The following is a 12785-nucleotide window of genomic DNA, read 5'->3' as shown; positions in this document are numbered from 1 at the left end:
AGGAGGGGGAGGGAGTGGGAGGGATCAGGAGCTTGGGGTTAACAGATGCAAACTATTGCTCTTGGAATGGATTTACAATGAGATCCTACTGTGTAGCATTGAGAACTATGTCTAGATACATCGCAACACAACAATGGGAGGAAAAAATATGTATACATGTATGTGTAACTTGGTCCCCATGCTATACAGTGGAAAAAGTAAATAAATAAATAAATATAAAAAATAAAAATCTAAATAAATAAATTTATTTCATCAATGATATGTAGGCAAATACTGGATTTGGTTTCTTTTTTCCTAGTCTATATGACATTATTCTAGGAAATCATCTTGCCTCATTTCAAAAATCAGTTAAACTATGTCCCCAAGTATTGAGGCTTATGAGGGACTCTAGGACTTTTCCAAAGATATCCATGAAAAAATGTGCTTCCTCAAAGTCACCTCTTGCTCTGTATGTCCCCGTGTTGGTTGTTACAGTTCCTGGGTCTGGATCAAACCAGCTCATGTGCCCTCTGTACCTTGCTCCCAGGGACAACCTCTAAAAACCCCAAGAAGCCCTCCATCCTCCAACACGGCTTCACATCCCAACCAGCAGGGCTTCCCCTGGGCTTCCTCCCACCCCCCACACCACCATCAGTTTCTTTTCTCAGAGGGCAGAGAAGTTCAAATGTTGCCACAATGTATTGGATAAAGAGCGAAATTACAGTATTTGGAAGGAATCACTTGTAAATTGAACTGGAGATCTCAAATTTCTGATTTTTTTTCTGACTTAACACTCTGACACTTTATTTCTAGAATTCTACCTCATTTCCTTAATTCCCCCCCACACTGGGGGTATAAACATCGGCCATATGATGCCTCCCGGACACTCCCTGGTTGCCTAAAATGAACCCTAAACTAACTATGTCTAGATGGAATGTGCACTCTCTATCCAAAACAAAACATAAATTGTTTGAAAAAAATAGTTCTTTCCCAAGGTTCTAGCCTCTAGGCAACAGCATCACCATTTCCAAACCCAGGAATCTTCCATGACGCGTCCCTTCTGGCCAGCAGCCTCAGTTGGTTGGCCATCAGTCTTGAAACGAATTCCTAAACAGCGCTACAATCTTGCCACGTCTGTTCCATCTCTTTCCCTTGATTATTCCGAGCTCCCAGGTTTTTCCTTTAATCCATCCTCCATGCTGCAGCCAGCAAGGGCATCTCCCAGCACAAATCTGATCCTTTCACCCCCAGACCAAAATCCTTCAGGAGCCCCCAGTCTTCTTTGAATAGAACAAGAATCCTTCAGTGGCGGCCAGGTGATGCCTGCTTAGCCCCTGCTGTCTCTCTTGCCCTGTTTCCACCGTGCTCCCTTTCTCTCCAGCCCTGCTATCCAGGTTTTCCAAACAACACTCTTTCACAATTATTTAGGTGAAAATATGACGACACAGCAGAGCCCTCTGTGGAGCCAGGTCTGAATTTTCTGCCTTCCGTCGTCGTCGTCGGGAGGAAAGATGAACATAAAGGTGAGATGAAATGAGCTAATGGGAGAAGAAAAGAGCCAAGAAAACCCTTTGATAGCTTTTCCTTAATCCTCTAGGATACGATGCATGGAGAGCTCCCAGGGAAAAACACACTTAAGCAGTGGATGTTTTCTGACAGCTGAGGGTGTGGGTTTGGTTTCTTCTTTCTGAGTTCACAGGAATTCTTGTAGGGACTCACCTCACCTCACTGTAAGAATCTGCCCCTATGGAATCTCTGACCCAGCCTGCAGTCGTGCACAAGATGTTGCTCCTGCTTTTAAAATACTTTCCTTTTAGGGGAGTTTGACACAAAGGCTGTCTGATGAGCTTAGAACAGGTCAACCAGGGCTTTCAGAATAAGATATTTTCAGGGGCTCACCCACTGAAATATGGGGAAGTCATTGTCAGAAATTCCTTTATTCCAGACCTTTCAAAACCAAGAAAAGATGTTTGTTTTTCAAAAGGTGGCTTAATGATCATTCTTTCTGACATTACGCGATGGAAAGTCAACAATGTGACATTTGCCATAAGAAAAACAGAAAGATGGGGCTGAGAAATACAATAACAAGAGCTGCCACTGCAACAGCCAGGAAGTCTGGGCTGATTTCTCGGTGCAATTTGTTTCCTTTAGTCTGGCAAAGGTTTTGGCTTCGGTTTCATGTTCTTTGATTATTATTATGCCTGTCTACTAGTGGAAACTGCAAGTACTCTTTCTGTTTCTCCACCACGGGCAAATGGAGAGAAGAAATGGGCCAGATCTGCTTTGAATGCGGGTTTGGAAGAAAACGATCTCGGATTGACTCCGAAGACCCAAAGGGCTATTGATCCATTTCGCCCCATTCACTCCCCAGTTGTCCCCACGACTGAGTCAACCGCCCGGGGAAGCAAAGCCCCCCATGAACAATGTGAGGGCCGGGGCTGGACCAGAGAGACTCCTGGGCTTCCTGGGACCAGTCTGTTTGGGGTGAGCCGTCTGCTCTATTGCTGGTGGGGCAGGCATTTCAGAGATGCCAAAGCTTCTGTGTTGGCAGGGAGGCCCTCAGTCACCTCACCACAGGACCCTGAGCCTCAGGAACAGTAGGTTACAAACCCTGCTGCCCCCAGAGTTAGGGTCTTGAGCAGGTGCCATGTTGTGAGCCACACGGGAAGTCCCAGGTGCCATGTGATTAATGGTAACCAGCTACCTCTCTCGAGTTTCCTTCTGCTGCTGGAGCTTTAAGGCCAAGTGGGCCTGCAACTAAACTCTGTCCCCTGACTGTATCTAAGAAGGTCAGGATGAATTGGACAGCCTCTCCCAAAGGAAAATACTATTCTCAAAGTGAACTTCTCCCTGCCCTCCCCCCAACTTTTTTTTTTTTTTTTGCTTTTTACTGCTGCACCCATGGCATATGGAGGTTCCCAGGCTAGGGGCTGAACTGGAACTGCAGTTGCTGGCCTACATCACAGCCACAGCAATGCCAGATCCGAGCTGCATCTGTGACCTATGCTGCAGCTGGTGACAACACCGAATCCTTAAACCCACTGAGCAAGGCTGGGGATTGAACCTGCCTCCTCAGGGATAGTAGTCAGGTTCTTAACTCAATGAGCCACAATGGGAATTCTTTTTTTTTCTCTTTTTTTTTTTTTATTGACGTATAATTGATGTACAATATTATGTTTTTGTTTTTCGGGTTTTTTTTTTTTTGTCTTTTTGCTATTTCTTGGGCTGCTCCCGCGGCATATGGAGGTTCCCAGGCTAGGGGTTGAATCAGAGCTGCAGCCACCGGCCTACGCCAGAACCACAGCAACGCGGGATCCGAGCCGTGTCTGTAGCCTACACCACAGCTCACAGCAATGCTGGATCGTTAACCCACTGAGCAAGGGCAGGGACCGAACCCGCAACCTCATGGTTCCTAGTCGGATTCATTAACCACTGCACCATGATGGGAACTCCCTAATTGATGTACAATATTATGTAAGTTAGAGGTGTACAATAGAAATTCACAATTTCTAAAGGTTATACTCCATTTGTAGTCATCATAAAAATATTGTCTGTCTTCCCTGTGTTGTACCATATAACCTTGTAGCTTATTTTATACATAATAGTTTGTCAAAAGTGAACATTTTTAAAATGTGGAGATTACGGCTACATCAATATCAAGGAATTTTCTTTTTGAACAGTGGATCTTCTGGTGATTCCCAACACACAATTAAAATATACAGCTTGCACTTAAAACTATTTTATGAATTAATCGTAGCACAGCAGCACTCAGGCAAAGAAAGGAGCCTGTTCCTGAAACATTTCTTTATACCATGAGCCTGGAGTGGGTACTCGTTCTCCTTGACCACAGATGAGATCACCAGCTTACAACGACCTCAGCGGCTCCAGACCATGCATGTGACAGGCTCAAGGCTCTTCAGGCCACAAGCTCGGGCAGAGTGACTGGGTCTCCACACAGGCGCTGGCCGGACCCGGGGCATCTGGGCTGGGATCTCGTCCGGGCTCCCCCCTAGAGGGAGGATGCGGTTTCTGGTCGCTTGCTGGCTGTCAGCTCCTGCAGGCCCTTCTCAGCTCCGGCCCATGGAGGGTCACTGCTTTCTGGTTTTTCATCTAAATTGAAGTACAGTTGATTTGCAAGGCTGAGGCTGTATTCTTTTCTGCTGCACAGCGAAGTGATTCAGTTATGCACACGTAGATATTCTTTTTAAGAAATGCTCTTTTCCATTCTGGTCCATCACAGAAGATTGAATACAGTTCCCTGTGCTGTGCAGTAGGACCCTATTCATCCACAGGTCACTCCCTTCTTAGGGTCCCCTGTGCCATCGACCCTCCTGGTCGCAGGAGTGCCCTCCACCCTGGTCGCAGGCCTGGGGATGCGGTCCATGCAGAGAGGCAGTTTCAGAACCTGTCTTCACCAGAAGCATTGAGGTCTACCAGGGAACTCCCAAGTCCACAGAGTCACCTGCTGCCTCCCCACCAGCTGTCTGGGCTCCAGTGCATCACAGTGGAGGGGAATGGGCTGAAGCCAGGGAGCAGGTGGGCAGCCTGGCTCCCCCTCCATCCCCGAGGCTCCTGACCAGGTCCCCCTCCATCCCCGAGGCACCAGCAACTCGCTCAGGCCATGTGAGGCTGCGCTCCCGGCTGGCATCTCCCTCCTCTGCCACCTCTTCCCTGGTTCTATTTTGGTTGCTTGGATGTTACTCATTTGTGTGGATCTTCTGACACCTTTAATTGCTCTTCTCTTCCCACACTTATTAAGTTTTCTCACCCTTTGATATTGGCATTAGGAACACTTTAAATAATTTGCCAAATAATGTTTTCCCACTGCTGTTTTCTGTAAGTTGCACTGCTTTGCCTTTAACCCTGTATGAATTTTGCTGTAAAGTGTCAAACTGCATGGAGCGAGGTTATTTCACACGTAAGATTGGAGGCCTCCTTAGATCCCAAGTCTTATTTCTTCCTATGGCTATTCACTCTAAGAAGAGGCAATTTAATACTGCAAATGTGCTCTGAAACTCAAAATTGATTTTAAAAATAATGCCATCCTCTGGCACATCGCCAGGGTGTGCCTACCCCCCTGGACTCTAAGCACCAACTCTAGGAAGGAGTTAGAACATTTTTCCAATGTTGAGATTCTCTCAAACTGCCCACGAAGATGAAGCCCAGAACTCTTAGCATCAGCACTGGAACAAGAAGTCTTCAAATTCTGGCACATTTTACTGGTGTCCTTTGAGATGTTCCGAAGCTTGGATCTGTTTCTGACTCCTGTGTAAACAGAGACCCTCACTCCTCCTGCTGGTACTCGGCACCTGGGGGCACGGTTCCCTCACCAGAAGGGCAGAGACAGCTGCAGCTCTCGGAAGGGGACAGGTCTACGCATTTCAGAAAGTCTACTCGCGCCTGTCATCACGTCTTCGATCTTTGGAGACAGCTGGACAGGAGCCATCTCCACCCCAGCAGCGGAGGAAATGGACTTTGATGCTGTTTCTCAACACCACTGGTCCAGCTCAGCTCTGCCTCCTGTCATTAGGAACACCCCCCGACCCACACAATTGCTGCAAAATGTGACCCGCTTCTCTCAAGATGTGCTCAGGAGCTCTATGGCATGGAGGAGGGTGCTGTCTGCTCCCTTTGTGTTCCAAGGCACAACCTGGACCCGCCTGAACTGTGCTATGAGAAAAGAAAGCACAGAGTGTCCTAGAGGCAATCTAGAAGACAATCAGAAGAGGAAGTTCTGAGAAACACGCCACAAAAAGTCAAAGACAGAGCCTTTCTAGACCACTTTCCTGAATTTAAAACAGGCGCAACTGAAAGCCTAAGATTCCCTGACATCCTGGGACAAAAATGTAAAACCGTAAGCCTGCATTAGACCGGCAGGTGCCTTTATTCACACTGAATAAAACAAAAAATCTGCTCCCCGACCCCCAACCCCACTCCACCTCACAGCACTTGGGGCAAGGCATGGCTTACATGAACATCTCAGACTCACACACATAGGAACTGCAGTCTACTCCCCGCAAAGTGTAAGTTTTTGTTTTTACTTTGTAGACCCCTCAAGCCAAACACACAGAAAGAGAGGAGTCAAAGCCTTTTCTTCATCTGTCAAATACCCAGGATGAACTGTTTGTGACTTGAAAAGGATACAAACAATAAGGTTTGACTTTTTAGGACACCAGAGGGTATAATCTAAAAATATCTAAAATGTGCTAAGACATTGAGATCTCGCTGCATCTACCTGCAGTGAGCAGAGCAGGGGTCACCTAAGGATGGACATGCATCATGCATGTCCTGGTCCCTGAGGCCTGTGAACATGTGGCCTCCCACACGGAGTAAGGGTTAGGATGCTGGTGGAATTAAGGCTGCTCATCCGCTGACCGGGAGACAGGGAGTAGAGCCTGGACCATCCATGCGGGCCTCATATATCACAGGGTCCCTAGACATGGAAGAGGAGGGTCAAGACGTTTGCTCAGATCTTTTGGCCGTTCCCTGAAACCTGTGGTCAGAATACAGCTGCACGTAGGAACACAGGCCTGCTGTGTGATCCCTGAGACTCAGGCCATGGATGCCGGAGATTCTGGCCCCTCCCACCCATCGCAGCAGGTCCACCCAGGCCCAGGCTCTGGGTCAGCCCCTGGCCCCAGCTCCGCCCCTGCCTGGCCCCAAGGGGGACCTTTGTGAGGCATGGTCCCCTATGGGGCTGCAAAGAGGGTCCATCCTCCTTCTACTGGAGCAAACAGCTTCCCAGAGAGCATGCACTCAGAAATATGGTGTACTCAGAGCCCAATGAGCATGGGATTCATGGGAGGATCCAGAACAAAGATGAAGCTGAGAGAGAGATGGAGGATCTTGTGTGGGATTCCATATAACTCTCATCTCTTGCCAGAGAGGACAAAACAGTCCAGGAGACCAACAGCTCTTGTCAAAGAGCAAGGTAGGCCTTTTGTTTATTCATTCAACAAATGTTTATGGAGTGCCTCCGGTGTTCCAGACCCCGGCGAGGACGAGAACATGTGTTTCACTACATGATGCTGTAAAATCGTTCTTCGTAAGTGACATTTCCAGAACCACTTTCCACGAGTCAGCCCGCCCTGGCAGTGCACCCAAAGCTGCAGCGGGCGCGGCTGCAAGGCCAACGCTGCTGGGGTGCGGTCCTGGACTCCTCTGGGCTCTGGGGTAAGGAGCTGATGCCCAGGGACCGCATTTTCGCAGAGTAAAGCGCTGGGTCCAGCTCACCGCCTGGTGTATTCACCTCCTCTCACGACTGTTCTCCTGAGACGGTTTCCAAAATCCCCGAGATGGCATGCCTTCCCGGTCACGCCCGTGCACCCACCCTACGCATGGCAATGCTGTGTTTCCGTGCTGACCTTGGCCAGGGTCATCAAAAGAGGTCAAACTCGAGAACAAGGTATCTTCATTTCTGTGGGCGGGAAAGGCATATGGAGGGGCGGCGGCCTGGCAGCCGTTCCCTAGTTCGTCAAAGCAGAAGGACTCGCGCTCCGCACCGACCAAGCCAGCAGGTGCTTCACTCGCCAGCGGGGTGGGAGGCCTGAAACCCCGCCCGGGGATGGGGCGCTCTGGCTGCCGGGGCCGGAGAAAGCGACGCCCCGCCTGCAGAACACAACGCGTCCCCATCGGCGGACGATAAAGCTCCGGCGCCGCTTTACTGCCACCTCTCACCGAGCGCGGCGCCCAGAACGGCTCCCAGGTGCCCAGTTCAGGCTCCCCTCCTGCTCCCTCCCTCTTTATGCGAGGTGATCGTATCTTTTACTCACAGAGCTGTGGGAAAGATGTCCTTGAATGTACCAACCTAGACGTTTCTGTCATTAAAGCTGGAATATAAAAATCTCCCCCAAGAGCCTGGGGAAAGACCCAGCCAGCTTTATCAAGTCCCCTGGTCCCGGGAGCAGAGTCGCCTGGGCTGAAACCCAAATCCCAACACACGGCGGGCCCCCATCGGTGACCGGTGACCGCAGCGGGCAGGGCTCTGTGACCTTTCACCCAGGGTCATTTTTAAGTGAATTAAAGGCATCGCAAAGGATTAAAGGATGGCTGTGAATCAACATTTCTGGGAGTCAGATACTGCTCCTCAACTGACAAGTTCAGTGAGATTACATATGTGACTACAGATTCGCAAACATTTCTCTTACAACCCTGACTTCACCGTCCCTAAAATACTTTTAAGTGTATTTTAAGAAGCCAGTTATCTCTTCACTTGAAAGGGTTGATATTTCTTTTAATACATGGAAGGAAATCTATCCTACTGAGAAGGTGATCTCTTCTGAGTTCATGTAAACACACGGTATGGATATGCTAATAAAGCATTTTCAGGGAGCAAAAAAATTACCATTTTATGCAGATGATAATGTAATGTTTAACCAGTAAAATAATTCCTTCATTTATTACAATAGCTGTAATTATAATAGCTGTATCACCATTAATAGCTATGTAATAGCTGTACAGCGATTAATACTGAGGCACAAAATCAATTTAAATTTAGTCAGAACTTTTGTTATTATCAAAAAGTTATTAAGACTCCTTTAATGTACAATTTTATTTGCCCCCAAAGCATTCTAAATAGTTGAGCCAATTATTAAAGAGTTAGATATCATAAAAGAAACCTTATTTTCCCCCCAAAGCTAATCAGCTTGTTCAACAAAGTATTAGAGGCTTAACATTTTTTAATGTAGAGAAATGTTAAAATAATTTAATTTTAAACAAGCCCCTTGGAGAGTGACTTACATCTCTGGTGAAATATCTTTTTTTTTTTTTCCTTCTCTTTTTTTTAAGGCCACCCTCAGCATATGGAAATTCCCAGGATAGGGGTCGAATCAGAACTACAGCTGCCAGCCTACACCACAGCCACAGCAATGCAGGATCCAAGCCTGGTCTCCATCCTACACCACAGCTCACAGCAACACTGGATCCTTAACCCACTGAGCAAGCCCAGGAATCGAACCCACATCCTCACGGATACTAGTCGGGTTAGTTTCCACTGAGCCACAATGGGAACTCCTGGTGAAATATCTTAAACCTGATTGAAATCCCATATAATAACTGCCACTTCTGATGAAAGAGAATTTTAATCAATAATACATCAGAACAGGAATTCTCCTTGTGGTTCAGCAGGTTAAAGACCCAACACAGTGACCATGAGGATGTAGGTTCTATCCCTGGCCTTGCTCAATGGGTTAAGGCTCCGGTGTTTCTGTGGCTGTGGTGTAGGCCAACAGCTGCAGCTCTGATTCTTTCCCTAGCCTGGGAATTTCTATATGCTGCAGGTGTGGCCATAAAAAGAAAAACAACAACAACAACAAAAACCCACATCAGAACAGCACTTGAAAGCATTAATATCTTGTAGTATATATGTGTATATGTATTTAAAGTTAAATATATATTCATGTAGAGTATATATATAGTATATACTATAGAAATAATAGAGTATATATGTAAATATATGTACATGTATTAAATATATATTCATGTAGTGTATATATAGTTAAATATATATACTACAAGGATTTAATGAATAATAATAAAGCAAATATTTATGCTTTCCATGTGCCAAGAACCTTGTTTAGTATTTTACATTTATTCTGTCATTTGTTTTTTACGTATGTTTGTATTTGTTTTTTTTGTGTGTGTGTGTCTTTTTTTGCCCTTTCTAGGGCCGCTCCTGTGGCATATGGAGGTTCCCAGGCTAGGGGTCTAATCAGAGCTGTAGCCACCAGCCTATACCACAGCCACAGCAACACCAGATCCAAGCCACATCTGCAAACTACGCCACAGCTCACGGCAATGCGGTATCCTTAACCCACTGAGCGAGGCCAGGGATCAAGCCCTCAACCTCATGGTTCCTAGTCAGATTCGTTTATGCTGCGCCACAATGGGAACTCCCTGTATTTGTTTTTATTATTTTTTTTTCCATTTACAAATGAGAAGCCCAAAATGTTAAAATGTGGCAGTTAGAGAATCTGAACTTAAATGGCTCTGACTCCACTGCTATAACCTCCCGAAAGTGTGAATGTTTTCCTCCGACGGTTCTTAATGGAACTTACTCAGCGGTATAAGAGTTTGAGCCCCTTCCAAGAAACCCTCTAAAAATTGGTCATGACCTCGTAATGTAGGATAATGCTTTTTTAACTGAAATGAAATTCTCATTTATCTCTCTTGGGGCAAATAGAAAGGAAGACCATTAAGCAGAAACTGACTTGCAAAAACCAAAGTAAAACAAAGTCCTGATCTCCAGCACATTAAGCAGTTCAGCCCCTGAATCTGGTTTTCCCGCGCATCTGTCAGGTCCCGAGGGCACAGAGATGCACTCTCAGACCAGGAGCTTCGAGGGGTTTACCCAGGGACTGTCCTCGGAGGCGAGAGCAGACGGGGGACTCAACGGGGGTGAGCAAGTCAGGGCCCCCAGGCTGGGGGAAGAGGATGGTTCCGGGGGCCCCTGCCCAGAGCTCTAACCCCATAGCAGCTTCCAGGGCACTGGGGTCCCCGACACTCAGGGTCCCACACGCCAACCTCACCCCTTCCCCATTGCAGCCACTGAGCCCCTGGACGTCCGGGGAAAGGACAAACAGACCATCTCCACTCAGTTCCCTGGTGAGAAGCGGCAGCCAGACATTTGTTGTTTAAAGTACCTATCGAGTGTCTAACGTAATGAATCAGTAAACCTATGAAAAATGAGCTATTCCACTCAAAGCCTTTATTGGATGTCCCAACCATCCAACCATCCTTGTCCATTAGGGACAAAGGAATACCATGGGTCACTCGCAAAGAGTGTTTTCTAAAAACCCGGGGGGATGAACATCTGTGTTCATTCTGTCTGACCGTGAGATGAACAAGTCTGCGGACATCCAGGATATAAACCACAGCATCGATGCCGAGTCGAGACCTACACACTTCTGGGGCCCCAGCATCAGAGGGCATGTGTTCCCATCACCATTTTAACGTGAAATCGTCCTCAATTTGGAAAATATGACAATAATGAACCCAGTATAGTCATTTTCTAAATGACTTAAAAATTTCATTTCAGACGTTTGACGCAGACAATCAATGCTAGTGAGCCAGGGGTAGGGAGGCGATGAGGGACCCTTCCACCAAGTCCCTCCATTTAAATTCCATCACAATACTCCCTCTGTTGTTACCCCATCTCTGTCTCTTGACTGCAGCCCGCAAGAAATGTTAGCATCTTAATAACGATAACAGGAAATACGTCTGTCTTGGTATTTCCTAGTAGGTGCTTAATAAATGTTTGTTAAGTAAGTGAGTATCAAAATGTATTCATTTTCTGAGACACCATTTGATGTAAGACTAACTTGGTACAAAGTGGATCATTTCAGAGCAACTCAGTATCATGCTCAAGTACGTCAACACTGATGAGATGAGAAAACTAAACTCTCATGTCCAGTGACGCTTCCTCCAGGAAGCCTTCCATAATTAGTTAAAAGCACTATCTCTGCTGAATAGAGTACATTGACTTGCCTTTCAGATCTTTTAGTAATTTTTTCTTTCTACCACTTATTCCTCGCACCACGTAATTATTAAGAGATTTCTTGAAGACAGCAGACTGATTGCATGTGCTTTGCACAACATGAAAGCACCATAAATACCTAGCAGTTAGTAGCACTGATACTCTAGGATTCTGGTGTATAGGGCATCGTTCTAACTGCCATCTTTGACATCTTTTCACATATCTTTGAAATCCTGGAGGCGAACATGGACTGAATTGCCCTGTCAAATGGGACTAACGTTATTTAGGCCACCTCAAGCAGGAGGGGAAAAGGCATTAAAAAAGTCAAACATGGAGTTCCCGTCGTGGCGCAGTGGTTAACGAATCCGACTAGGAACCATGAGGTCGCGGGTTCGGTCCCTGCCCTTGCTCAGTGGGTTAACGATCCGGCGTTGCCGTGAGCTGTGGTGTAGGTTGCAGATGCGGCTCGGATCCCGCGTTGCTGTGGCTCTGGCGTAGGCCGGTGGCCACAGCTCTGATTCGACCCCTAGCCTGGGAACCTCCATATGCCGCAGGAGCGGCCCAAGAAATAGCAACAACAACAACAACAAAAAGACAAAAAAAAAAAAAAAAGTCAAACATGCTCTTCAAATATTTATCATATTATTTACAGGTAAGGAAATGGGTGGAGATTTGGGACCAATTTCTTGAACCTTCCATCAGAACTCCATTTGATATATTTGATATATTTCAAGGAAAAACGGCACAGCTTTCGGTGTGGTTCACAACAAAGAACAATCCATTCAAAACCTAGAATCTGAAGGGTATGTAGGAAGACAAATAATTTTCATGTTATAGAGTCACGGAGTCTGAGAAGAGGAATTCAATCACTGGTCTAAAGATGTGACACAGCGGAATCAATTTTACAGGGATCCAAAAAATGTGTGCAAGGCACTGCAATGAAAGTTCAGAAAACAATGTACCTGAGCCTTTGATGAAAACCCAAACCTGCAGCTCACAGGGTTGGAAACAGGATGGATGGAAACACCAGAAATGCAAAGTGCAGTCGGCTTGGCAGGTTCAGATGCCAGACAGAGCACCTACCCCACCTCTTCATACACCCATACACCTTGGCACAGACCGTCACATCCACGAGGAGTGTGACTCCTGAGAGTGACGGAGAGACAATGCAGACAGAGTCAGCCTGGATGGCCTGGCTCAGCGAGGCCAGGGGGCCGCTCCTCCAGGCTCACCTGCATGTTGCAGGAGGCGGTGGCGTCACTGGTTGGGAGCAGAAGAGGGGACACAAGGTAAATCAACATCTTCGAGGGCGCATTTTTTTTAAAATTAAACA

The 12785-nt window shown here is 46.8% G+C and overlaps 1 protein-coding gene across 18 annotated transcripts in view; it reads right to left on the bottom strand.

The window, feature by feature from the left end:
• ST18 (ST18, C2H2C-type zinc finger) overlaps window positions 1–12785 on the bottom strand; it is a 294874-nt gene that overhangs the window by 198476 nt on the left and 83613 nt on the right. The gene's annotated exons all lie outside the window — the stretch shown is intronic.

Source organism: Sus scrofa, chromosome 4, assembly GCF_000003025.6.
Source record: "Sus scrofa isolate TJ Tabasco breed Duroc chromosome 4, Sscrofa11.1, whole genome shotgun sequence".
NCBI classification, from domain to species: Eukaryota; Metazoa; Chordata; class Mammalia; order Artiodactyla; family Suidae; genus Sus; species Sus scrofa.
This window is presented reverse-complemented; position numbering and strand designations above follow the sequence as displayed.